The 22,181-nt window shown below is 51.4% G+C and overlaps 1 protein-coding gene across 8 annotated transcripts in view; it reads left to right on the top strand.

Annotated features, from left to right (window-relative positions):
- Rai1 (retinoic acid induced 1) overlaps positions 1 to 22,181 on the top strand; it is a 78,117-nt gene that overhangs the window by 32,809 nt on the left and 23,127 nt on the right. The window contains exon 1 of one of the 8 annotated variants that reach the window (XR_002817873.1): positions 18,328 to 18,371. The exons of 5 other annotated variants lie outside the window; for them this stretch is intronic. The gene's annotated coding sequence lies outside the window, so the exon portion shown is untranslated. Of the gene's footprint in view, positions 1 to 18,327; positions 18,372 to 18,591; positions 18,677 to 19,391; positions 19,458 to 22,181 lie in introns of those variants that run through there. 2 more of the 8 variants (XR_002817872.1, XR_002817874.1) reach the window with 2 other exon arrangements.

The following is a 22,181-nucleotide window of genomic DNA, read 5'->3' as shown; positions in this document are numbered from 1 at the left end:
CGGTTCAATCCCCCAGCACCACATGCCAGCCAGCCCCGCCCCCTGGTGGGCTGAGCTGGCCACACACACACACAATAAATAAATAAATAAATAAAATAAAAAAGAGCTAAGTTGCCTAAAGGGAACCCAGTTGAGCTAGAATGTTCTGTGTTTGTGATGGAAGGCAGAGGCTGCCCTTGTCCCATCTGTTTCTGTTTGACCCCTAACACAGAGACATACATAACAGGAGTAGAATGAAGAGGTGGGAAGTGAAGTGAATGCTTTCTCCTTGAAGGAAAGCAAGCAGAGAGGTTGGACAAAACCATTAGGGATATTGCCATTCAGATCTGAGGTTAAATGAGCCCTGGGTGAGATCTTTGTTACTAAGGGTTCTGATATCCAAGTCTATGTTCGGGGTTGGCTTCCTGGAGGAGGCAGGCCATAGAGTATCACAGAAAGGAAATCAGTGCACAAGTAGGCGTGAAGCAAAAACAGAGAAGGACCATTAACCCAGAGAAACAGTATGTGCTGCTATCAGGGCCAGAGTCCCCAGTGCCCAAAGGATTAGCTCGGTCCAGTGCCCCTTGACCTTGTGGGAAAGCCTCAATGACAGAGATTAAGGGCAGCTCAGCTATCACTCTGGCCTGTGACTTGCCAGCCTTGGGGAAGGGTCCTTATTCCCCCCCCCAGAAGGCAAAGACTTTAGTTTCTCAGAGTCCAGATCCAGAGTTGGAAGACTGGTCAGTGGCCAGGGCCTCAGTGTCTTCAGGTCACAAATGGTGGCATAAACCCAGCTTGCCTGCCCTACAAGGAGTGTCTGTGGCTGATATGGGGTGGGTTCTAATGCAGAGTAGGGGTGCCCAGCTGTCCACGCAGAAACTGGTCTTAGGGCCAGGCTAAGAAAGGCTCCAAATGGTGGCCCAAATCCCCAGAGAATTTGGGGATTGAGGGAGATGGGTGGGATGAAGAAAGAAATGATGTGTGTTGTGCATGTGTACTTACTCCCCAAGATGGTTGTAAACTTCATGTACTGCAAGCATATGCTATAGAATAAAAAGTTTTAAAAAAGAATTTGGGAATCAATTTAGGGGAGGGAACATGCTGACAACAAGGTAAGGTTGTAGGTGGTGATGGCAGTGGGAAGCTCCAGAGGAGCCTACTAAGGAGCTCCAGGGCCTCCCATGACTTTGTGCTCATCTGTTTTGGAATCAGAAGACCTGACTCAAATTCCCACTCCACTTCTTGGCTGTGTGATCTTGAGCTATTCCTTGTTGTCTCTGTGCCCTGTATCCTTGTCTCTGTTGGGGATGATGGTAATACAACGTCATCCTCCAGGTTAAAGGCTGTTATGTGCCTGCCTCAGTACAGTGAAAGCCAAGTTTAGAGAAGCCACTCCAGGCATTTCTTCATATGCCCAGGGAATGGGGGCTGGCAGATTCTTCGGTGACCTCTTTGGTCCCTGGCATATGTGCTGCCACTACATCCTGCCTCTGAAATCACATAGCACCTAGCCATTTGTTCACTATCCACGTAATTAGCCTTTTTCTGAGCACCTTTTTCTGTGCTGGTGGTTGCTGAGATCACAGGGAGCCAGGCAGCTATAGGTCCTGACCTGTAGAGTAACCAGTGCTATGGTGGACAGTGGTGAATGATGGAGAAGGGGGGCAGTTGGAAAGACGGGGAGAGGTGATGACCCCCACACCTAGGTGATAGGACCTAGAGGATGGGAATCCAGCACATGTGAGGCTGGGTGGTACAGGGAGCTCCTTGTAGGGTGGTGCTGCTGGGCATGAAGCTTGGGAGTGAGGAGGGTGGGTGAGGGTTAGTAACAGTGGCCCGTGACTACCAGGCCAAAGTGACAGGGACATAGGTTTCCTCATTGATGACAGTGCCTGGTGCTCATAAGGGATCTAAGCAGGAGAGTTGAGCAGGAGGAAGATGTTAGTGACCGCAGATGACTGAGGAGCAGGTGAGGTAAAACACAGGGGTCCTACAGGGTAAAAAGAGGGACCCTCTGAACCCAGGGACACAGAGACAACACAGCCCAGCTGGAAGTTCCTGAGCCACAGGAACTCCAGGCCATCCTCTTGTGCCTTCTGTTGTATAGAACAAGCATGCTTCTGCCATGTGCTAGGTGGAGCCCTGTCCCCTTGAAGTTATCACTGCAGGGACAGATAAACAAGAAGCAAGTGAGTAAATATATGTAAGGTAGGTGATCTGGTAGAGCAGGTAGCACTGTGGGGATGAGGCTTCCTGTGGCTGGGTAGTCAGGACAGGTGTCTTTCAGGAGACAGCTTTTAGGCAGTAAGAAGATCCAGAGAGACCTTGGCCCAGACAGAGGGAACAACATGTGCAAAGGCTTGATGGACCCGAGGAGCCAGAGTAACTGAAACTTGGATGGGAGAAAGGTGGGGAATGAAGCCGAGGAGTTCCCCTTACCAGTATAGTGTAGTCTGAGCTAAGGGGCTCAGTGTGACCCCAGGGGATGTCCTTTCACCTCCCTAGCAAGGAGGGCAATTGGCAGTACAGCTTTCCTGTGTGAACTTGAACAAGTGGCCTATCTTCTCTGAACCTCTAGAGTCCTATGGTGGCACAGAGGAAGAGCTGTTCTTGCTCAGAGCCCTTGAAACCATGACCAGTCAGGGGTTTGCTCTTGGCTGGCCATGCTACATAATGGGACAAACCTAGTAGAACCAAGAGTCCTTAAGACAGGGCTTCCAGGGACCTATGCTGGTTCATTCTTTGGTGCGCTACCCAGGTTCCTGTCCATGGTGCCCCCTCACCCAGACATCTCCCAGCCTGGAAGCAAGGGATCCCCATAGAGCTGGCAGAGTTGACAAAGGCAGTATGGAGACCAGCCTGCTCCAGGAGACTCCCATCCTGGCATTTGTAGTAGGGATTCTGAGGCCAGTGCTCATTTATCACAAGGCTTCTATCAGAGGACTTTCTGGAAAAGTTGTTCTTTCTCTGCAATTCCACCTCATGTGATCTGAAACCTTCATTAGCAGCACCATTTCCCTTGGATCCTCCCCTTATTGCCCGGCTTCCACCAGTAGTAAGAGGTAAGCTGACACAGGCTTTCTGGGCACACTGGCTCTGCAGAGCTGCAGGAATCATCCAAGGAGGCTGGCCACTGTTGGGAGGTACCCTGGAGGTTGACCCAGCTCCCACAGCCACCGGGGCTGCACAGAGCTTCGTGATCAGGGTCTGCTGTTGGAGTTGCTCCCTAAGGAGTTGGAGATCAAAGGCCTATGCATCTCACGCCCTGTCTTGCTTGTTCTGTGGAAACGTATGATTGATGGTTGACTATATGATCTGCCCTCAAGCAGCCACTGCCAGCCACAGGAGAGGGTGAGATCTGCAGGAGTGGGGTGGGAGGATCTGTTAGCAGGTACAGGGCCCCAGAACATTAATAGATTCAGGTACAGCTTAAGAACAGCTTAAGAACTGCTGGGCTGGTGAGATGGCTCAGTGGTCTAAAGCACCTACTTAGAACAAGCTTAGCAAAGCACAGGGACCGCAGTTCAATACCCCAGCACCACATGCCAGCCAGCCCCCCCCCCTGGTAGGCTGAGCTGGCCACACACATAAATAAATAAAAAATTTTTTTTAAAAAAAGAACTGCTATGGGAGTGCCGGGGAGATGGCACAGTGGAATAAGCGCTTCCCAAGGGCCCGAGTTCAATCCCCGGTTCTGCAAAAAAAAAAAAAAAAAAGAACTGCTATGGGGTCCCAGCAGTTCTGGAGCACAGAATCTGTGAACCCCCTACTCAGAATGTTTCCATTTTACAAAGTCAGGTTGTCAAGGACTAGGCCACAAGAAGCCTTGAAGCCCAGTAGTACTAGGCAGAATGGGATGCATGTGCTGTGTAACAAACATACCCAAATACCAGCACCTTCACAAAGCGTTTATTCCTCATTCATGCTGTATGTTTATGGTGGGCAGGGGAGACTATTACCCAGAGCCCTGGGAGGCCAAGTGGTTTTCTATACTTTGCCCTCAACAAAGCAAGGAGCCTTGATAGGTAGTCAATAGAGGAATATGCTTTACTTTTTTTTTTTATGTAGGAGAATGTGGGGAGTTGAATCTGGGCCTCACATAAGCTAAACATGTGCTCTATCACTGAACCCCATCCTGTTCACTTTTTAACTTTGTATTGATTTGCATACAGAAAAGAGCTTGAGTCATATGAGAACAGCTAATGAACTTCTACACACGTGTAAATGATGCTCAAATTGAGAAAAGGAATACTTCCAGCACCCAGAAGTCTCTTATGGCCCTCAGATACTTGCTACCCAAGAAGAGTGTGTCTACTTTGAGGTTCATGCACATGCAACTATGTAGATCAGCTTATTTTACTGAATATACTTTTTTTTTTTTTCCGGAAGCAGGGATTGAACTCAGGCCCTTGCGCTTGCCAGAGAAGTGCTTTAAATATACTGTTTTTGAGATTCATCTGCATGATGTATAGCAGTGGTTGATTTTTCATCATTGTGTAGTATTCTGTTTTATGTGTTACAGTTTGGATCATAAATATACTCCAGGGGCCCAGGGAAATGGCTCAGTGGAATAAGCGCTTCCCTGGCAAGTGCAAGGGCCTGAGTTCAATCCCTGGTTTTGCTCCCCCCCTCAAATATATATATATTTTTTTTTTTTTTTTTTTTTTTCCAAAGATCTCTGTGTTGAAGCTTTGGTCCCCAGCATGGCACTGTTGGGAAGTGGTGAAAACTCTAAGGAGGCAGCAATTGAGAGGTCTTTAGGTCATTGGGGCCTATCCTCGGAGAGGATTGTGGGAGCCTTGTTTCTTCATGTATCTTTTACTTTCCATTGTGATATGTTGACCATTGTTCTCTATGTGCTTCTGCCATGGCATATGCTGCCTCAAGACAGGCACAAAGGTAATGAGGACAACTGATCACAGAATGAAACTTCTAAACCTGTGAGAAAAAATAGACCTTTGTCACTGGGCACAGAAGTATACACATATAATCACATATAATTAAGAGCCTGCAACACAGGAGATTCACAAGTTCATGGCTAGCCTAGGCAACTTGGCAAGAACCTGTCCCCAGAAATAAAAAGGGCTAAGAGTGTAACTTGGTGATGCAGCACCCTTGGACTCAATCCCCAGTACTGGAAAAAAAAAAAAAAAAACCAAATAAAGAGACACTATACTTTATGAGTTGATTATCTCTGTTGTTTGGTGACAAAGAACTAAACACAAATACATACATAGTAGTCCCCTCTTACCTGAACCCCTTTGTTCACAGAGGTGATGCGACTTGCCCTGTTAGACTTGGTATTTCCTAAAAGAGGAGCTAAGAGAGGATTTCCATGACCCCAAGGGCCAGGAGAATTATGGTATCTTAAAGACTTCAGCTCTTAAGAGAACAAGACTGTTTAGGAGCTTCTCCAGCACCCCCAGAATGAGCTGAGGAGGTGGTGGGCATTGTGGCTGGTGGCCATGCACTTGGGCTTCCTGACTGAGATGACCTGACTTCCAGACCTGGTTTAGATATTGAGGTGGACTCTGGCCAGCAGGGCTGTCTGCTTGTGAAAGTCCACAGAGGCACAGGAACCTGCTGCCTGTAGCCAGGCTTGGCCTGCCAGAAGCCCCTTTTCTGCATTTAAGGCCAGCACAGGGCTTGGCTGAGACCTCAGACTGCCCTGGTGATGTGCATCTCCCCACATCCTAAGTCTTTAAAGTTGGGTAGGGTTTTGTTTTAAGACGTGGTAGGCTGAGATGTGGCTCAATAGTAGAATACTTACCTAGCATGTATAAGGCTCTGGGTTCCATCTCAGATCAAGAGGAAAAAAGAGAAGAAAAAAAGAAATGATGACACAGTTGTTGCCTGCTTCTCCTGGCCATGGCTGATTGGATCTCAAGACCCCCACTCCCAGAGAAGGTTGTGTTGAGCCACTGAAGAGATGCTAGAAGAAACACACTTTGTCGCAGACATATGTGGGGCTCTTTATATAAATTGTTTCAGTGCCTAAGAGGAAGAAGAAAAAACAAGGCTTTGATGCCAGCCGCCTCTCAGCCGGGCGTGGTGTCACTCAGGCGCGTCTGTGGCCTGCTTCTATTAAGGAGCTGTCAGCTTTTCTCAGGCCAGAGACCCAGGGGGCTCTCTGGGCCGGAGGTGGCTGGGAGCTGTCTGTAGGATGCCAGGAGTGGGGGTGGGGGTGGGGGATGCTCAGCCCAGCCTGCCCCTGAAGTGGGCAGAGGGAACTGTTGATGGAATCCCAGAGCACTACACATTTGTCAGGCCCAAGGGCTAGGAACAGGGATGTACCTCATGAGTCAGATGCCAGGGGAGAATGGAGAAAGTAAGGACAAATGAGGGGAAGAGTGGTGGGCTGGGTGAGAGGGCATCAGGGCATGCTGGGCACACTTGCTGATGTGCCTCTGGTCTCAGTTGAGAGACAAGAAGAAAGAAGCAGGGTACATCAAGACTCTCAGTGAGCCACGCATAGATATCTCAGGAAGGGAACCTTAGATCCCCATGTCCTGAAGAACCTTCTAGACCTTCAAAATCCTCCATAAAGGAAAGAAGAGCAGTCCAAATAACCACTTGCCTGAAACTAGTTAGTGCACTATGTTCTGTCTCAGAAAATGTGTAATCTTTACATGGTATCTATGGCAACTCTCCGTTAACTGGAATTTGATTCTACCAGCTCCTGTCCCCATTCATTCTAAAAAGCTCAGAGCAGTTGATCTTTTTAAAAATCTCACTGAGAACCAGACATGGTGGCCCCTGCCTATAATACCAGTTCCCTGGGAGGTTGAGCCAGGAGGATCTGGAGTTTGAGCCCAGCCTGGGCAACTGAGTGATTTAGTGACACCTTGTCTCAAAATTTAAAAAAAAAAAAAAAAAAAGCCTGGGGTCGAAGCTTAGTGTGAATGCCCTAGGTTCAATCTCCAGTCACAATGAATCTCTCAATCAGTAAATAATCAACTTATAGGCCCCTCTGATAAGACATGGATGTTAGCATCTTTGTGGATTTCATCCCAGTTTGTTTAACAAGATTGGGATTGTGTTGAATGTCTGCTTTTGAGCTCTGCCTTTTGCATTATGTATCAGATCATGAACATTTGCAGGAAAATTTCTTTGGAAATAGTGTAGCAGGGGCTGCGATTTGGAGGGCCTGGTGCGCTGTGATCTGGTGGGTGTGAGTTCCCCTTTCTGAGCTTCAGGTTTTGCTTCTCTGCAGGAAGAGATTGAAAGTAGTTTCTCATGCTCCATCCAGGATCTCAGTGTCTTACCTGTCATAGCAGCCTCATTATCTGGCCTCACTCCCAGGGAAATTCTGGTGATGTTTATGGCAGGGTGAGCATGGAGTGTTCAGAAACATACTTAGGACGTGAGCTCACTCCTACCTCCAGCATTTTCCTCTCATGATCATGGGCACATGACTTTGCCTCTCTGGCCCCCATCTTCTAAGCTGCAGAATTAGGCAGCTGTGTCTTCCATTGATTTGATAAATGCAAAGTGCTTGGCACATAGTAAGTACTCTTAAAGGAACTGTTATTAATATGGGGATGATGAGTACCTGGGTTCCTGGGTAGTGGTCACAGTATAATGTGAACATTAACTTTTGATCTCCCTGCAGCACTCAGGAAAATGACCTAGGCTTTGGAAACACTGCCAGAGACAGGCAGCAGCTGTGCCCAGGACTTCCTCCTAGCCAGGGATGTTTTCATGGGCTGCAGCCTGGGCAGCTGCGCAGGCCCCACTTTTAGAAATGCCCTGTGCTCAATGTGAGTACTGCATCATTACCTGAGATTTTTAAGACTTTTTGACTAAGCGTCTCTATTTCATTTGCACTGAACCTGAAAATTATGAAGATGTTCCCATTCTTGACAATAAGGTTCCTCATTATGGCCCATAGGACAGCCCAGCAACCTGTCACCCCCTGTATAGACCATAGACATACTTAGAGCTATTTTGTTTCAGTTTTGTGTGCGTTTCTTTTGTTATGAGAGAGGGTCTTGCTAAATTGTCCAGGCTGGTCTCAAGACCCTTCTGCTTCAGCCTCCCAAGCAGCTGAGATTATAGGCATCCACCACCATACCTGGCTCTTGAAAGGTATTTATAAAATGAAAGCACGGACCAGAAAGACCTCTATTCATTTCTTTTTTCTTTTCTTTCTTTTTCTTTTTTTTTTTTTTCAGTAGTGGCAATTGAACTCAGGACCTTGCGCTTGCAGGCAGGCACTTATGCCACTGAGCTATCTCCCTGGCCCTGGCCACTATTCAAAGGAGAACACTGCCCTGGTAAGGAAAGGCCACCAGGATCTGCTAGTGAGACAGTAAGACTGCCAAGGGCTGGAGGTCACCTGTGTGAAATGCCAACTGGGTAGACACACTGGGGAAGTGCAGGACTAGTCAGGTTGGAATTGACTGAAACTGAGTCAAGAATCCAGACCCAAAGCACAGAGAGAAACATTTACACCTGAATGGGCAGCAGTGGCTGGGATCAATATGTGTAGGCTGTTTCCATTTGGTCCTGGGCAGTGTTTGGTTGAAGAGATGGGCTGATGTTCCTGTCACCTGACTATGAAAAAGAGACAGGAGTGGGGACCAGGCCACCTGATGTCCAAAGGGCCCCAGTGATGGGGTCAAGCAAAGTGGGGTCTTCCAGAGACTAAAACAGCATCCACATAATAATGGGGAATGCTGGGCTCTCTGTGTGTACAGGAAAAGGATGTTCGGGATTCAGGGTTGGGGGCTGACAAAGGCAACTCAACAGAAAGGAGAAGAGGAAGGTAGGAAAGATGAGCAGAAGCCCAGCATCATGGCATCTGTTTGCAATCCCAGCACTTTGGGAGGCTGAGGCAGGAGTTCACAAGCTCAAGAAAATAAAAGACTGTACAAGCCCCAGAAGGGACCTGTGCAGATTCAAAGGAAAGAGAATTGTTTCTAGTTGAAGAAGCTGGGAAAGGCCCCCTGAGGTCCATCTGCCCTGGATTTGGACCTGCTGAGATGAGGAAGGCAGCATGCATAGCATGATCTGAGGCGAGGGAGAGCACTCCTGCTCAGGACCCCTGAGGCCAGATCTCAAATTGAAGCAGGGGTAGCCAGAGTCTGTGAGACCCAGGGGATGGAGAGATCTGAGCACCATGCTGAAGATGGGCCTTGAGGAGGTGATGTGAATGGAGAGCCTTTGAAAATGTTACAGCAAGTAAGTGCCGTGAGCCGAGCTTATGTGGAGCCACACAGGCAGAGGCTGGGGACCAGGATGGAATTCCTGGCAAGAGGTGACATGGCCAGATTCTGCACTGTGGCCTTGTGGATGGGAGACCTTGGCTTGGGGTCAGGGATGACCATGATATGACAGGATGAGGCCTGTGGAGCAGAGGAGGTCTCACGGTGCCATAAATACACTGGATCTAGGTTGGGAGCTGCAGGGAAGGGTCAGGCAGCAGGGGAGGGAGGGGATCTTTTCCCTCAGCAGGTGGCTAGGGCTCTGAAACACAATCACACACAGAGGCCAAAGGTAAGGTTGGAAGAAGAGTGGCACAGGAGACCAGAGTGTGATCGTCCCTGGGGACAGGTAAGATGGGACTTGTGGGAAATGATGGGAGGGAGTTGATGTCAGGAGATCCTGGGAACCAGAAATCTCACTAACAGGGCCATCCTGAATGAGTCCTCTGGATGAGGCGTGGGGTGCAGGGTCCTTGTCCACCTACTAGGAGGGGATGGCTGTCTCCCAAAGGGCAGTGGGGCAGCTGGGCCTCAAGGACAAAGGCAGGTGGGGGCAGGGGAAGAAGCCTGTGGCTGGAAGCTTAATGGCCCCGAAAAAAAACATAAAGCTGGAGAATTATGGGGAGACATAAACAGAGCTGTCAGGCATTAGCTGCAGGGAGATGGCTGAGCCAGGGCAGAGCTGCCAGCGGCAGAGCTGGGGTCCTTGTGTGTGCATAAAAAAGACAGAAGTTATAAAAGGAGAGAGATTAAGAAGCTGCTGCTCCTCCACGCTTGGGCTCCCTGGCCAATTCGTTTCTCATACCCTGGCCAAGGCCCAAGCCACACTCTGACCCTGGGGGACAGGCTTGCAAGGCCTGGCCAGGGCAGGGGCTAGGGTCTGCCAGCGATAAAGGAGGTCCTTTGAGGGGTAGGGGACCCTGCCAGGGTAGCAAAGGAGCGGGAGGCAGACCTAGGGATGGAGACAGCACCAGCCTGACAATTTATGGGTGATCACACACCCTGCCATCTTCATTTTCACTGTTGCTGCTGATGTCATTAGCCAAGCACTAATGGGTTTAAATTTCACCTTAAACCATCCCTACTGTCCTCAGCAGATGACGGACACCCTGCCCTCCCAGAGCTGCAAAGCTGCTGGGCAGGCTGCAGGCAGACATATACCTCCGTCCCTGTGTGTCCCTTTGGCCCCACTAAGACTGGCCCCAGGGGCCATGTGTCTGGGGGCACTCAAAAATTAAGGGAATTCCTGGGGAGTCTCTGGTAGTTGGGGGAGAGGTGAGGTAAGGGTTCAGAAGTCGCAGCTTTGGGGTGGGGATGGGGGTGTTGAAGGGCCTGGATGGCACAGCACAGGGTAACAGGAGCCTGGGTCTGGTGTCTCTAGCTTGCCTGGATGGGGTGGGCCAGACTGAGTTTCCCAGCTCAGGCAGCATGAAGGGGGCTGCAGCAGGGACCTTTGGGGCCCCAGGAGCTACCTGCCATTTTCTTAAAAGTCCTAGCGAAATCATGTTTTATACAGGCTAAGATAGCAATGGCTTTGTTTGGGGCTAGAGTGCCATTCATACGTGTATTCATCCATCCATCCATCCATCCAACATGTGACCCACAAACCTTTGGTTAACATGCTTCCATCAAAGGCCTGAGTTGCTGGTCCTGTGAGATCCACAAAAGAGAACAAATAGGTGACCTCTAAATGCACTTTGTTTGGGAGAGTGTTTTAGCAGTGGTGACTCTGAGGGTAAAAGAGACCCTTGTAAATATTAAGCCCATCCAATCTCTGAGGGCACATGCCAGCAAAGGAGGAGACAGGAATAAAGAACTGCAGCAGAAGAGACACAAGACTGCTTAGGGCTTCTCTGTTCATGTGTGCACATGTCCACAGCTACCACCCGCCACCGCCTTTGTTTCCCAGTGAGGGGCAGATGCCCTAGGAGCCAGCTGAAGTTTATCTGCCATCAAAGCCAGCCTGTAGGGGGCTGGCACACAGAGCTGTCCCTTTCCCATGGGAATCTCTGTCCCTCCCAAGTCCCCAGTGCCTGCCTTTCATCCCCATGCTGGGAGTAGGTATTCCCATTGACACCCAGACAGTGATGCCAAGGATGCCACAGCCAGAGGGAGGCCACCTCTGGGCAGACCTCAGATGTTACACTCTGTCCAGCCATCCCCACCCCCATGCAATAAGGCTGATGCAGCTGGGAGCCAGAGATGGGGATGGATAGGCTCTCAGCCCCCATGTTGTGTGGCCACTTGTTCTCTTTGGGCATCAGATCTGCAACCAGTCACTTAAGGGCATTGACTCTAATGGATTCTGGCATACCAGGAAGTATAAGGCAAACTCGGATTGTTGATACTTTTGTGGTTGAGTGAGGTAGATGGAAGGGGGCTGGGGAGGTGGCTTCTTTGGAGGATAGGGTTGTCCGGTGGTTAGGATCATGGCCTTTGAGAAATGCTTTGTTCCCCATCAAAGGAACAAAGCATGTGGAATTGGCTGTTGAGTCCTATGAATACCCAGTTTCTGACATTTCCAGAATCTCACCCTTTCCTCTGCCACCACTTTGGTCTGGCCCCATCACAACTCCCTTAAGACTGTCTTCTTTCTCACTGTCTCTTGGCCTTCACACTCACCCCCTTTCTCACCACCTGCTATTTCACTATAAGTTTTACAACACACATGTCTGATGGTGTCACTCATCCCCTGGCTTCCCCTGAGTAGTTCACTAACTCCTGCATATTCCTTAGCACTCAGGTGAGAGGGATCAGTTTCTTGAGATGCCTCCTCTGATTCAGTTTCCAGCAAGTATGAATTAGGGCCCTGCCTGTGTCTCAGCATTTGTCTGCTTTCTCCAGGAGACTCTGACCCTCGCCTGTCCCTTCCTGCTCAATCCCTAGCACTGGCATGGCATAGAGCAGACGTTTAGTAACTGGGTTTCACATGGAGCAATGAGTAGGTGTCAGAGTGGCTAACTGAAGATGGTGGGTAGATGGAGGGGAGATGGACTGTGTGGGTGCAGGGATGAATGGATGTGTGGATGGATACCCAGATGAATGGATAGAGGGCGTGAAGGTAGACAGAAGAGCTGTATGGTCGATGGGGGAAGAGGTAGAAGGAAGTGGGGTTCTTAAGTCTTGGGCATGCCCCTGTCCACATTAAGCCTTAATTTCCTGTCTATGAAATAGTACACTTAGCTCGTATGGCTGGCATGGGGACAGAGATGCAGAAGGCAATCTGCCTGGAGACCCTGTGGCCCTAAAGGTCTTTGTGGCTCCAGGTATCACTTTTCCCCAGCATCTGCACTGAGGAGCAGACTCAGAACCAGACGGGCTGAGGGTAGGTCTACGTGTTGCTGCTCACCAAGACACCCTTTTTGTCCCAGGCTTTAACTGCATTCTCTGTAAAATGGAGGTGCTCCTGTGTTCCTAGCAATTTCTCTAGGGAGGAAATTAATGTGACAGGAAGAAGCCAACTTTCTTGATGCCCAGCACATAGGGGGCACCCAGAAAAACTCTGCCACAGGGCTGCATCCCCTCTACCCCAGTACCTTCCCTAGGCATTCTTGCTGTGGCTAAAACTACCTTTGGAAACTGAGTCTCAAGCTTCCAAGCTTCAGCCCTGACTACACAGCCATGAATCATATTAATTATATCAAGCCTTCTTTTATTTCCCTAGTAGAGTTATTTGTGCCACTTAAAAGCTAAGTGAGTTTGCCTAAGTGTCCTAATCTCCCAATACCTCTGCTGCCTTATCTGTCCAATAAGCTAAATTGTGTAGAGTCTTTCTCAGAGCAGGGCCCAGCACATGCAAGTCCAGGTGAGAATTATCCATGAGCATGATGATGACAGGGCAGTCCTGCACCTCATTGGTTCTTCACCCAGACCTGTGAGGTAGGTATTTATCACTATCCTAATTTATGGGTGGAGGACATAGAGGCCCAGAAAGATAGTGTGACTCACCTGACGTCACACAGCCTGTCAGCATCAAGGCCTCAAGTACTTGCTGTTCTTTCCAAAGACTCATGAGGCTCTAGTCTGGAAAAAGCCATCTTTGGACCAGATCAGAACACAGAGACCTTTCTGGACTCTTGTTCCATGGGCTTAAGGCCATAGGGGCTTTCAGCCAGACAGCCAAGACTGGTCCACCACTGTCCCAGCCAGGGAACACAGACGGTGGACCCTGCTCATGTGCCAGAATAGCATGGCTTCCTACCTAGTCAGTGACCAGCTGCTTCTGGGCCTGCCTGGAGTCAGGTGCTGCCACTCCAAGGACCTCCTACCTTCTTGGCTGTACTCCAAAGCCAGCAAAGGCCAGGCAGAGATTTTCCTGACCTTTTCCTCAGTTAGGAAAAACTCCACCAATATTTACTTTTGCCAAAGAACAGCTAGCTCCTTGTGCCCACCCCCACCCTTGCCTAGGACTATACTAACACCAGTGTGCATATTATCTCACTTAATCCTCATGCCACCCTCTAAAGTAAGAAACAAGCACAGGGAATCACTTGCCCAGAGGAAAAGGAGGCTAAGCTCGAGGGACACAGTGAGATGGGGGTCTCAGAGGGACTTGGGCCCAGACAGGAGCTCCCAGAACATTAGGCTCAGAACACTTCAGTTTTTATATATCATGACTTGCTGTTTTGTTCAGATGCTTAAAGGGAAGCACATTCCTAATGGAAAATGAGAGGAAGAGAATGTAATGTGCAAAGCCAAGAGAGCCTGGCCCTGGAGTTCGTCCTTTGTCCTTTGTTGTTGCCCACCTGAACTAGGTCCTGCCTGCTGTGCCCCCAAGGCTATGCATACAGTGAGCCCAGGGCCAGATTCAGGTATGGCTCTTCACTCCTTTGAGGCCTCACTCTTCTTATTTGTAAAATAGAAGGAGAATCTTTATCTTCCCCATTACAGGATGCAGGGGAGTGGACTCCTCCTGGCAGCCAGACCTCCCTCACCCCAGCCTGCTGCAGAAGAAACTGAGGGATCCCACCAGCCTGCATTAGCCAGCTGGAAAGGAGCGGTGTCCAGTGTGACCATCTCACATAACCCAAACAGCAGATATTTATTTAATATTGATTCTTAAAGTGAATTTTAAAATATCTTAGCTGGTATCACATGCTTAGGGTAAAAGGAAATAAAAAAAAGTCAAACACAGCCTCTCTCTTGTATAAATGGGGCATCTGCATACCTTTATTTTTAATGTTTGATACTGGGTGTGAAACCCAGGACCTGGCACAGTATAGACAAATGCTTTGCCACTGAGCTACGACCTCAGCTCTTTGTTTCTCTAACCTCCCGCCTGTCACTGCCACTCACTCCATAGAATTTCCCCAGTGTATTGCCCTATCGCACTTGGGTGGACATTGAGGGGATCTCGTCTTTTGCTGCTGCACATGATACTATAGTTACTAGCCTTGTGCAGGTAAGTTTGGGCCCAGGTCAGGGGGGGCACATGGAGCTTTAATGGATTCATATTGCCAGAAAGTTCTCCAAAGAGGAGAACTGGTTAACCGCTGCCATTCTCAACTAGACCACACCCTTATCAACTGTTGGGAGAAAGCAGCAAGAAAATTTAGAAAATAAAGGCAAGAGACAAAAGGTCTCAGGTGGAGGCCTCTTTACCTGATGGGCAAGGGGACTGAACAACAAACAGTAGGGGTGTTTATTTATACCTTTGCAAAGTTAGTATCACAAGACACAAGGTTGCCTAAGGACTAAGACTGAAATTGTCCAGACAGGATGCTTTTCTCAAGACTGAAACTGGTTTAGGTGCTATGGTTTTGTCTTATCTCCACACACACAACCAATTTCCAACTTCAGTCATTCCCAACAATAAACCATGAAGTTGAAATGTACCATGTCTATACCTGCTCTACACCAAGAAAACCAACTGGTTTCATTCCTTTATGAAATCAGAGCCAGCCTGCCTGGGAGCTTAGCCAGAGGTTGGGGGTAGACTAAATTGGAAAGGGCCTAAGTCTACTGAGTGACTTTGCCTCCTTACCCACTGTATGAACTTGGGCTTCACCTTGGGAGTCCTCAGAAAAATTAGGGGACCCACTGTGTGGGTTTCTTCAAAGAATGAAAAGATGGTAGGTACTATAAATACTTAGAATAGTGCCTGGCAAGAACTGGATGTTTATTAGTCTGTGTGGATCTGCATGAGGTACAGCCACCGGGTAGGGGCAAACCCCCAGGACTGAAGGAAAGAGGGGTATAGAGAACCATTTGGATTGAGAATAGGATCAGCTTCTCCTCATTCCTCACTGTACCAAGGGAAACAAAGGCCCAGGAAAGGCCAGCACTTGAAGTGACTCAAAGCACAGTGCACGTATCTACTTCTACCAGTTTGTTTTATGCCAAGAAGCAGATGTTGACTTTAGAGTCCCCAGGGCTCCCAAGGCCATGGTGGGAACCTGGCTCTGAGACAGAGGGCACAGAGCCCATATATCCCCCAATCTGACCTCTAGACCTTAGTAGAGCCCAGGGACATCCAGGGCTGAGATCTTGTGGGCCAGTCACATGGCCTCCCCTAGGAGCTTGCTGGATGTTGAGGCTTTCTTCTCCAGCCCCTGCCTCAGATGCATACCTTAGTGGTTGAGTGGTACTAGGCAGATATCCACCTGCCTTGACAGACAGGGTGGCTACAGTGGGCGCACCCTCAGTCTCAGGGTGCCCTCACAGCTCTGTCTCAGTAACCAGGCAAGTTTGGTATTTTATAGAGGAGGAACATGACCTGAAGAAGGGCTAAACTGCCCCAGATAACCCACCACATATTTTTGAAGGATTTGAACCCACAGTGACCAGCACTGGGGCCTAGTCAGGATGGACATATAAACATGTGACATCTCTCACTCCCAAAGCCAGGCCCCCAACCTCTTGTGACCTATCACAATGTACTGGGCAGGCTGTTGTCTCAATCACTCTAGATTCCTGTTCCCTCCATCCACAGCAGAAAAGGCCTGCCATTCTCCCTGCTGTTAAGACTGGCTGAGGAGAATTCTGTAAGTTTTCAGAACAAGGCAGGTCTGGGAACAGGCCAATTTAGCTGTGTATAGCTGGCAGAGGCACCCCACCTACCCCCAGATGCTGGTGGACTGGGAACCACAGGGAGGGAGTAGGAGGGCTTTGCAGTTCTGGAAGGGCACAGTTGGAGATGTGGCTTGAGGAGCTGGGCTGGGCCAGATCACATAATAGTAGAAAGTAGTCTGTTGATCCTGGAAACAAAGCAAGAGTTTGGTCAAAACAGCCAAAAGCGGGATTCAAGATAGCCATCCTTGTCTCCATTTTCCTTTCAATCTCCTCCATACTTCACAGCTGTATGAAAGAGAGGGAAGCCAGACAGCGTCCATGTAGACAGGCTAGGCAGCAGCCAGAAACGGAAGGCAAAGTTACCCTGTCCTAAGAAAAACTTCACACAGCCTCTGGAGCAACAGCTGGTGGCTCACAGTTCCCCCAAAGTGGTTTACCAGACTATGTCTGGAGGGCTGGATAGGATCCACCCCCACCCAGGGAGATTTCTTTCTTTCTTTTTTTTTTGGCAGAACCGGCCATAAGCCAAGGCATGCTGCAAAATGGGCACACACCCTTCCTGGTGTGAAGGCAGCCAAGGGAGCCCAGCAGTATCTGCCCACAATGGGGACCTCTCAAGGACCCCTAATATCAAAATGTGAGCTTTCAGTCTGTTGCTGGAAGATGTAACTGGTGAAAAACCACAAGACCCTAAAATGAGTACATTATTTATCACAACACTAGCTGTGCACACTTGATCGGTGGTGTGCAGTCACGTGACATCTGTACTTGCAGGTGAATAAACAAGACATGTCGTTGGCTGCAAGATAATTCAGCAAAATTCCTCACTTGGGAACCTTCAATAGGTACCTAGAAAAGTCAGAGGAAGACAGTGGTGGCACGGACATGTTTTTTCTCTGCTTGCCCACCACACCAATCCCCTGCCCCCCTCCTCCATTAAGACCAGTTTTCTGAACATTTCAAAGGAAGATACCTTATCACTTATCAGTAGTGCCCTGAAATGTTTACATCCACTAAGCCTCTGAGGTACCCTAATACCTAGCTGCGCACTCTATCCTGGGCCTTGGGTGGTGATGCCTTTCACCTTTCTAGGGTTATTTCCTCTTCTGAAATGAGAGGTGACATCAGTCTCCCGGCGCAGACTAAGGACCAGAGATGAACCTTGCACAGAAGAGGGTCAGACAGCATCAGCCCAGCCACTGTTAATAGGATCCAATAGTGAGGGGCTGAGAAATTTCCAGGCCTGAGGCAGATACAAGGCCAAAGTAGCTGGCTAGGTAAGAAGTACCTGGAGAACCTTGACCATGCCAGGCCCTGTTTGTGCCCAGGAGACTTCCCCTTTGCTCCTTCCCTACCTGCCCTGGGCCTCCAAGCAAAACCCTTACCCAAAGATGTCCTAGTGCGGAGTCTATTCCACATGCATCTTGGCACCTTCCCCCATCTGCACTTCCGGGGCAACACCAGTCCTCCAGGCCATTTCTGAAGCCCAGCTAAGCCTGGGAGAAACCCATCTCAGGTTCCCAAACAGGTTATGCCCTTTCCTGCCACTAAACCAGGCAGCTCCTAGCAGCTGGAATGCCCTCCTTTCTTCTCAGCCCACCACCTCCTCCACTTCCTTTCCTTTCCAGCCGCTCGGTCACTCCACCTCCTGGGGGGAGGGGCCCCGGGGCCCCAAGTTCATGGAACTCTAGGATTGGGCATTGAGTGGTCTGGAAAACGTCAAGCGACTGAGGGATGCAAAGTCCCAGGGGACTTTTGGGCTCAGCCCCTCCTCTGCCGCCCACCTCCCTCTGAAGGATAGGCTGAGGTCTGGCTGGGTGGCCTTTTGGAGAGCAGGATAACGGGGGCGACAAGAACTTCCTGCGGCCTCATTCTCCTAAAGAGGGTTAAGCGCCGGGCCTGGGGTGCGGAATCTGCTGCGGGGTCGGGGGGTGGGCAAAGAGGGTTTCCAGGAGGGCGAGCCTGGCGTTGGGACAGGAGGCAGTAAACTGCCTTGAAGTTGTCGGTGTGGCCAGCCTGCTGCTGTTTAAATGGAGTGTTTGTTTGGAGTGGTTTAGGGAGGGGACTGGAGATGGGGGAGGCAGCGCCCCACTTGGCGCCGGCGCCGGCGCTGCCGCCGCCGTCGCCCGAGGGTCCGCGTGTCAAGAGCCCCGGCTTCGACTTGACTGAAAGAGGGTGGGCGTTGAGCAGGCTGAGAATCTAAAGGGGGCTCGGCGTCCCAGGCCGGCCGCCCCCTTTAACGGGGGGGGGGGGGACAGGAGCCGCCTCTCGCAGCCACTCTGCGCGCGGGGTGGGAGGGAGACGAGGGGACTAGAGCGCCGGGCTCCCCGCCCCCATCCCACCCGGTTCCAATATTTCGCTGAAAGGCACGCGGCTCCTAATCGGTCCTTTCCAGGTTGAGATTTAGCCGTGCGATGCCCGCACAGGGACTGGGGCTGCGGGTCGGGGGAGGCGCTCAGAGTCCGGAGCCGCTGAGCGAGGTGAGGAGCCCGCGTCCTCGGCTGGTGGATCAGGCGGGCGGGCTCGCAAACCCAAGAGGCAGATATAGAAAGGGGGGCAGGTTAAAAATAACCCTCTCCGGCTGGGAAGCTCGCGCGCGCTCTCTCGCCTCGTTCGGTGCCAGAGGACTCCAGGGGAGGTGGCGTTGGGGAGGGCAGAGCGGGATTCCCCCTCCTCCGCCGCCGGGCGGGGTGCCTGCTTGCGCGACGCGGCTGCACGTGTGCCGGGCCGCGCGCCTGTGCCCCCTCTGCACCGGCCGGTGGGTGCCCCCTCCCCTGGACCGGGCGCATCTGCCAGCGCCCCCAGCCCGCAGCCTTGTGCGACTGGAGGGAACCGCTCCGTTATTCATTATTTACGAGCGTTAATAGGTTTGAGGCACGGTGGGGACCAAAGCATTAGGGGAAAGAGCGGGGAGCGAGGGGGAAGGGCGGGGCGGAGCTGCGGTAGGGGCCCAGAGGAAAAGGTCTGAGCCTTGGGCCCAGAGGTCCTGGCGCACTTCTCTGCCGCCTTCTTCCACACTGCTGAGTGCTGAGGCTGTGCGGGGCGCGGGAGGCAAGTGCAGACCTTTGATACTGCCCCTCGGCCTCTGTCCTCCACGTCCTCTCCGAGCCGGAGGCGTGGGGAGGAAACTGCGGGCCGTAAGCCCGGCCCTGCGCGCCCCTGGCCTCCGCGTCCCCGCCGCAGCCCCAGCCTCATTTATCATCATCTTTGGTCAAGTGGAGTGTGCAAGGAACAGCTGCTTCACTCGGCTGACTTCCGAGGGTGGCTACAGCGGGAATCGGGGAGATGAATGATCGGGGCTGGGGGGGGCGCCGCCCCCAGGGCCCTCGTGCAGGCGGGAGGGAGGCGAGGAGCTTCGAAGGCCGCCTCCTCGTGGCGTGTACTGCGCCCCCTTTCACTCTCAGTGTCTCCTGTTGCCGAGGATCGGGGACGGGGGCGCCCTTCGTCGCGAGGACCGCGAGCGCGCTTCTGGCGGAGCCCGAGGTCGCCATGACCTTGTTGGGGTCAGCGGGTTGGGCTGCGGAGGAGGCGGCGCGGCGTCTTTGGTGACGCTTTCCGGATTGGCGCAGAGGCCGGCAAACGAGGCGGAGGCGGAGGCGGGGGCGGGGGAGGGGGACACAAATAGAAGGTGAAATTTTACCTGCCCCTGAGGGAGTCCTGCGGATTTTCTCTCGGCAGCGGCAGGCGCTCTGCCTTTGTCTTACACGGATGAAACATCTGTTGCAGAGGGGCGATGAGGCCGCAACCCCCACCACCACGCCTCGCGCGGCTCCCCCCGCCCTGCCCGGCCCGGCCCGGCCCTAGTCAGGCTGCAGGCCCCGCGGCGCCGCGTTAACCCTGCTGACGCTGGGCGCACGCCCGTAGTCCGAGCCCGGGTTTGGGGCCGGTTGCCCTCGGTGGACCTTGGCGGCGGCGCTCCACAACCCTCCCCCACCTGAGACGGGTGCAAGGCATCGATCTGGGGAGGGGGCGGTTGTAGAAAGGGTTAATGGCCTAGTCGCAGACCCTAATTGTCAGAGCCGAGCCCCGCTTCGTTTCAATTACCCTAAGTAGAGACTGAATGCGCAATTAACGAAGTCAGCTTGCCAACTGGAAAGCCGCCCCCCTTCACATTGAGCAGAATACTCCACCAGCTGACTTGGGCTAAGCTATTTCCTCTTCTCTCTCTCTCTCTCCTCTCCTCTCTTCTCTTCCAACCCCCTCCCTCTTTTTCTCTCTCCTTAATAATAAAATTATACCAAGCAGTTTGCGGTGTGGCAGGCGGCCAGAAAAGCGTTTCTTTAAACGCCGCCGTCTCACAATTAGGCAGCAAGAGGATTTGACACGCTGTGGCGGCCTGACAGGCGGCTTCCTCCCCTGGGGGCTGAGGGGAGGGAGGGGGGTGCCAATTCCCTGGCTCCCCCAGGTGGAACTGGGGCTGGGAGGGGCTGCTTGCTGCGCTGCGCCTGCCTCCCCGGCTGTCAGCATGCTATATGGAGGGGGTGTCAGAGGCAGAGAAACGAGGTGGTTCAGCCCAGCTGGGGCCCAGGCTGAGAGATACTCCTGCAACTCCTGCTATAAGCTGAAGTGCCCTGGAGGAAGGCTTTGACCCCTCTCAGGCAGATAAGCATTGAGTGGCAAGCTGTGGAGGAACTCAGTCTTGCTGAACCTCCTGGACAGGTCACTGGCCCTCTCTGGGTTTCCATCAATCTGTCTGCAAAAGTGAGGGAGGACAGGGTTTGAGGGAGAGTGTGCTCTTTGGAAAGTGGCTTTTTAGGGTTCGCTGCTTTGGGGTGCTGAACTTGCTGGCCCATGAGATAGCTAGGACAGCAGATTGGGAGCCACATTCTGCAGGCAGCAGATGACTGGATAGGACTCCCAGGCATTGGTGCCTGAGGGCAGGACAATGACCATTGGCTGCAAGTGAGCTAAATAAATCTTTCCTAACAAAACAAAACAAAATACAGGCCTACCTGATGTGAGGAGGCCAGAGAGTTTGAGAGAGGTAGGAGATGACTAGGTGTGGCTTCCTCATCTTCACACAGGCTTTTTTTTTTCTCCAGCCTCCCCAGGTCCTCTGGGTTCATCTCAGTAACCCCAAGCCACAATCTGTGTCTCTGCCCTCACCCAGGTTTATGCTGAGTAGAAATGGGCAAAGAAGATGGGTACAAACACTGAAGGGGCTGCAGAGGAGAAAGCACTAACTTTGCCTTTTCTTTCTGATTGGCTACTACCTATGTCCAGGCCCCTCCCCATCAAACCTTTCCTTAGTCCTTTATCCCTTAGGGCTGTGGTGAGGATTAACTAATGTACCCAACACAGCCTGATGTATGTTCTATCCATCCTATCTTTGCATCCATATTTAATAGCTATCCACTGTGGTTCCAGTCTTTGGCCTTAGAGGTTAGGCCAAACAGAGTAAGCTCCTGTCTTCCTCAGGATACACTCTAGTGAGGGAGGCTTGTGGGAAACGGCTCACTGTACCATTAATTGTGTAATTACCACTGTGAGAAGTGTCACATAGGAGCCTGGCAGGGACCCAAGAGAGTCAGGGTGGAGCTTCCAGGTGTCTGGTGTAGATGGCTACAAAGGTCATCATCACCTGTGGGCTCCAGGTCTGCCCAATGGGCAGCCCTATCTCTCTGCACGCCTTCCCAAGGCTGCTGAGCACCATCCACCTGCAGGGTCAGTCATGGCCTCCTCCTGCCAGAGTGCCTGCCCTCTGCTCCACTCCAGTGCTTATCTGGTTTAAGCTGGCCCCAGTGCTTCACCCTGCATCAGGGAGTGTTCTAGGTGTTCCTCTTGCCTTCAAGCCTTCACAGTGAGCACCTGCTTACACAGCCACATCCTCAGGCCAACAAGTCCTTACCTTTGCCCAACTAAATTAGCATCAGTTTTATCAGACATTGACATCCAGCAGCAGGTACAGCCCACAGCACATTCTCTTGAATTCTACAGTGTAAAACAACCGAAACTGGTTGATTAAAAAGTTTTTAAAGTTAAAAA

Source organism: Octodon degus, unplaced genomic scaffold (assembly GCF_000260255.1).
Source record: "Octodon degus isolate 3935 unplaced genomic scaffold, OctDeg1.0 scaffold00122, whole genome shotgun sequence".
Lineage (NCBI taxonomy): Eukaryota > Metazoa > Chordata > Mammalia > Rodentia > Octodontidae > Octodon > Octodon degus.
The sequence above is the reverse complement of the archived record's forward strand: the minus strand, read 5'-3'. Positions and strand labels throughout refer to the sequence as shown.